Consider the following 6,258-nt stretch of genomic DNA (forward strand, 5'->3'; position numbering starts at 1 on the left):
TCTGAATTAACGACTTAATTATCTCAGAATTACGAGATAATTTTTCATTAAAAAAAGTTTTTGCTCTGTTTTTCTGAATTAACGACTTAATTATCTCAGAATTACGAGATAATTTTTAATGAAAAAAAAAAGTTTTTGCTCTGTTTTTCTGAATTAATGACTTAATTATCTCAGAATTACGAGATAATTTTTCATGAAAAAAGTTTTTTCTCTGTTTTTCTGAATTAATGACTTAATTATCTCGTAATTCTGAGATAATTAAGTCATTAATTCAGAAAAACAGAGAAAAAACTTTTTTCATGAAAAATTAAGTCATTAATTCAGGAAAACAGAGCAAAAAAAATTTTAATGAAAAATTATCTCGTAATTCTGAGATAATTAAGTCATTAATTCAGAAAAACAGAGCAAATTTTTTTTTCTTTAAAAATTATCTCGTAATTCTGAGATAATTAAGTCGTTAATTCAGAAAAACAGAGCAAAAACTTATTTTTCATGAAAAATTATCTCGTAATTCTGAGATAATTAACTCGTTAATTCAGAAAAACAGAGTAGATTTTTTTTTCCTCAAGTGAATGCAATACGCTTCCGTAGAACCTGGCATTTTCATAGTGTATATTGTTTATGTGCTCTGAAGGAAAACCAAAAAAAACAAAAACACATTTTGAAATTCTGGGTTATTTCTCTCAGCAGATCTTCTTCCAGACACAGAAAGTATCCGGGATGAACTTGTTTGTTCGCGCGCGCCTCAAGTGGATGTTTGAATGTGAAAGACGCGAGCGGCGCGTGACCGCATATGCGGTAAAATATATATATAATATTAGATATAATGAGTTGAGACTGGAAAACTGGACATCGCGTTGGTTTCATACGGATTACTTTAACAGAGAATATTTGTTTTGGACGTGATTTACTTCATTTAAAATAGACAATTCAAGCGTTCTAAGCATATATTTCTCATGTATTGGAGGCGAGTATTCGCGGAGATTCATGTTTTATTTACGTGTCTGTGAAGAGAGTAGACAGAGACAGAGCCGGCAGAGAACGCACCCTGTTTATTTTCTCTATTTTTGTTGTTATTATGACTATACATGTAGACCCTTTGCAGTTTCAAACAATACCTTACTCTTATCTGTACGATCAAAACTCGTGGAGTATTTTTAGTTTGTTTCGCGTCATAAAGAAAAAACGAGACAGCACCGGAGCGGGCTTCGACCCCCAGGCCATTAATACACAAAATTAATAATCCAGAGGGGATGGTGGTTTTACAGAGGGGATGCTTTTTGTCATTTCTTTCGACCAGGGGGATGTCATCCCCCCACAATTTGAGCCCTGATTATAACAAACTTTTTTTTTTTTTTGTTCACTAAAAGCATTGAATTAAGATCTAATTTGAGTTCTTAATAACAAGGTAGTATGTGTGTGGACATGCATCTGTGGTACTGTTTTCATTTATGAATTCTGTAAATTTTTACTTATAACTTACTGTGCAACCATCATAATTATTATAGTCATAATCAAACAACACTCAGATCCACCTATGCATTTTCTTTTTTCCAAAATACTATATACTATATATATATATATATATATGTGTGTGTGTGTGTGTGTGTATACATATATATATATATATATATATATGTATACACACACACACACACACACACACACACAAGTTTGTTTTTGTGAATTGTGGGGACATTCTATAGGCGTAATGGTTTTTATACTGTACAAACCATATTTTCTATCGCCCTACACCAATCCTACACCTAAACCTACCCTTCACAGGAAACTGTGCATTTTTACTTTCTCAAAAAAAAAAACTCATTCTGTATGATTTATAATAAATCACTTTCTCCTTGTAATACCTATATATGTCATACTCATGTCATTTTACAAATGTGTGTCCCCCTGGGTCACTTCACTGTGTCACTTCACTTCACTCATGTGTCACATCCCTCAAGAAATACAGTGTTGTCACCATTTTCAAATTCGAGTTTTTGTTTTGTTTTGTTTGTTTGTTTGTTTTGATTGCAGTCTAACAAGAAACAGCATTGTTTCTGCGAAGGTGGAGAAATAGTTGGTCAGTGAATCATATCGTGTTTTAGAAGCAAGTACAATCCTGTCTGATAAGTCATCTAGGTACCCAGATGAAAGCAGACAGCTTGATGGATGTTTTTAATTACGCAGCATCATTGTTTCCTTCTTGTGAAGCTCATGATTGCTTTCACATGAAACACTTTCCAGATGCTACTGTAGCTTTGTTTGTGTTATTTTTTTCTGTCCTTATTTCTCAAATGCATATTAGGAACACTAGGTAAATTAGGATTTTAATGCCAGGAAGCCATAGAAATCATTCATGCTTATCTGTTCTTAAAATTTAATTTTAAGCTTATTTTTAATACCAAAATTAATACCTAATGGATCAAGTCAAGTCAAGTCAAGTCTGCTTTATTGTCAATTCTTCCACATGTACATACAGAGAATTGAAATTGCGTTACTCTCAGACCCTTGGTGCATACAGTTAACATTTAAGATACTGACAAATAGACGTTCAAATACAGATAAATACAGTTTAAACATATGTACATGCCACTATACAGATATACAAATGAGGACATTGTAGAAAAATAAAGAAAGAGATAGATAAAGTGGCATAAGGCGCATGGCAGATAGAGTGCAAACCAGTTAAATAAAACAAAACTGTGCAGATATGTGTGTATATGTATAGAGTGTATATATATATATATATATATATATATATAGTGCAAGAGGAGCTTATCAGTCTGAGGACATTGTAGAAAAATAAAAAAAGAGATAAATAAAGTGGCATAAGGCACATGGCAGAATAGAGAGTGCAAACCAGTTAAATAAAACAAAACTGGCAGATATATGTGTAGTGCAAGAAGAGCTTATCAGTCTGTTAAAGTGACAAAAGAACAGTCTTTTTATCAGACTATCCGAAGAGGTAGTTTGCAGTCAATGCTGGATGAGGTAGTGATCAGTCCAATGCTGCACAGGTGACAGGTGCTGGTCACAGTTTTTAAGTGTGTGTGTGTGTGTGGGGGGGGGGGGGGGGGTGTCCTGGGGATGTGGGGAGCTGGGGGGGGGGGATCATAGTATCAAAGTTCAGTGTTGCATGCGGTAAAAGAGGGGAGGGGGGGCCAGGACGGGAGGGAGTTCAGCTTCCTGACAGCCTGATGTATGAAGCTGTCCTTCAATCTGCTGGTCCTCGCCTGGAGACTCTGCAGTCTCCTCCCTGATGGCAGCAGACTGAAGAAGCTGTGTGTCGGGTGGGTGGGATCACCTGCAATGCGGAGGGCTTTGCGGGTGAGACGGGTGCTGTAGATGTCCTGGAGGGAGGGGAGAGAGACACCAACAATCTTCTCAGCTGCTCTCACTATGCGTTGAAGTAACTTGCGGCAGGATACGTTGCAAGCGCCATACCACACAGTGATGCAGCTAGTTAGGATGCTCTCGATGGTGCCTCTGTAGAAGGTGCACATGATGGGGGCCGGGGCTCTGGCTCTTCTAAGTTTGCGGAGGAAGTAGAGACGCTGCTCTGCTTTCTTGGCCAGTGCTACAGTGTTTTTAGTCTAGGAGAGGTCCTCTGTGATGTGCACACCCAGGAATTTGGTGCTGCTCACTCTCTCCACAGTCGCACCGTTGATGGTTAGAGGGGCATGCTGAGTGTGTACTCTCCTGAAGTCAACAACAATCTCCTTCGTCTTCTCCACATTCAAAGAGAGATTGTTGTCACTGCACCACCCGGCCAGGCGGCTCACCTCGCTCCTGTAGTTTGTCTCATCTCTGTTGTTAATGAGACCCACCACAGTCGTGTCATCCGCAAACTTAATGAACAGGTTGGAGTTGTGTGACGGTGTGCAGTCGTGGGTCAGCAGAGTGAAGAGGATGGGGCTCAGCACACATCCTTGGGGGGCCCCAGTGTTCAGTGTGATGGTGCTGGATGTGTTAATCAGTTTAGAATGATGAAATTATGGAATTAAATGATGGAATGCTGCATCCAGAATGATCCCTGGTAGATTTGTGGTTATATAAATATATATACGTATATTAAAAAAATGCTGCTAAATTATTGCCTCTGGGAAAAAAAAGAGCAAACTTTGCCATTGTTTTGTAGTTAGTTTTTTTTTTCTTGTTATTTCTTGTTGTTATTGTTAGTTTATACTGTAATTATTGCTAATATTATTTTAGCTCTTCTGAAGAATAATATGCTGAATACATTATGAGAAGCTTATAAATAAAGTTGACTGGACTTGTTTGAGATTTCGCTGCCAAATGTGACTGCATTCAACATTTGTCATAACTACAGATAAATGTTGATTAACCAGAAGACACAGGGAGCCAACTTTTGTTTCATTGAGTAATCCTCCATTACTATGGAAGCTTGTTTCCTCCACTGAATAAAAAATAAAAAAGGTTTATTGCTTTTTACTTCTTATAGTTTATATCTCACAATTCTGAGAAATAAAGTCAGAATTGCGCTATATAAACTCACAATTCTGACTTTTTTTTCAAAACGTCAGAATTGTGAGTTTATATAGCACAATTCTGACTTTATATCTCAGATTTCTGACTTTATAACTCGCAATTGCTAGTTTATATCTCACAATTCTGTGAAAAAAGTCAATTGTGAGATAAAAAGTCGCAATAACCTTTTTTTTTATTATTATTCAGTGGTGGAAACGGGCTTCCATACATTACAGATTAGTCTCAGTAAATAAAAATATGTTCCCATTAAGTCATGAAAATTCTCATCAAAATGTTTTACGTTTTTTTTTTTACTTGGTGCAAATGTTAAGGTAACATTCCATTTGATCATTTTGCATTATAGGAATGTAACTTTTAAATGTTCTTTGAACATTCTGAAGTAGTCACATTCAAACATTTTAGACAAACATTGAAAAAAGTTCACTGAACAATTTATAAATAATGTTTTTGTGCTATTGTTTTGACAACATTATTCATAACCAGGTAACGCTGAACAAAAATTATATTACCTTACCAGAACAATGTTTGTTCATAATTTTAAGAGAAACTTGCCAGAACGTTAGCCAAAGTTTTGTCAATAAGTCAATAAGCAAGGCCTAGACCTACTGAGCAAACATCACATAACTTAAATAATATTCATATTCATTCAAGCAAGGCAGTCATTTTAAGCAGTTTATGTGCTTTTCATTCATTTGTGCTTATAACACTTTGTAATAAATTGAATAACAGTAACAAACATGTAATGATTGATATATTATTAGTTAAAATACATTCAAATGTTAATTTCATATATTCATATTTGAATGTTCAGAACTATTGATCTGTTAAACTGTCATTTATCAAGTTGTCAGTGAAAGCGTCTAATGTGTTGCACCATGTATCAAGTAGCGTGTTTCTTCATTCCATTTCTTATTGCCTGCTCATGCATGTTGTTTTGTGATTTAATAACATTTAATAATCTGAAACCTTATCTGTCCTTAAATTTTTTTCTTTATTTGTGGGAACATTGTAATTTATACTAATTCGAGTAGCTAGTTCACCACAACATACAATTAAAATCCAAATAGGTTACATACATTTTTTTTTTTTAAACATTTAGATAATACCATGGAAAATGGCAGACAAATAGGTCTATATATTGTTCTATGTAATTTCAGTCCTGAAGGTCCTAATAGTTTATATTCAGGATTTACTTTTTATATTGACTGACAATAAATCAGACGAAGCCTGGGCCAGCAGGCCAAAGACTTTTAATTGGTCCGCCATGTCATATCAAAAGTAAAAAAACATGCAATTGAAGCATAATTAATTTCTAATTTATATTTTTGTTTTCACATCATTTTTTGGTTTTATTTTTGCACTGAAATGTAAAAAACTATTTGAATTTGGTTTTAAAAATTTTAAATGCAAAAAATTTTAAATGTCAATTTAATTAATAAATTGAATACTTCATATAATATACCTGTATATAATGTAACATTTACATAGGTTTGGCCCATGGCCCTCAATCAAGTACCTCAGCAATGAATGGTCAGTAGTTTATTTCAGGTATTAAACAAAAACGATAAACTTATTTAGAATCCCAAATGTTTATCCCCATCGAGTCTAATCTAAGAATCTGTGTATACCTTTCCAGACAAGAAAAAAAAAAAAAACCCGCGCTCGCCGCTGTCATCCTGCACTTGACAGTCACTTGACACTAATTTCGATAAGATTCGAAGCTGCAGGAATCATCGTATTATTTAGATA

The sequence above is a fragment of the Barbus barbus genome (assembly GCF_936440315.1).
Source record: "Barbus barbus genome assembly, chromosome: 44".
Lineage (NCBI taxonomy): Eukaryota > Metazoa > Chordata > Actinopteri > Cypriniformes > Cyprinidae > Barbus > Barbus barbus.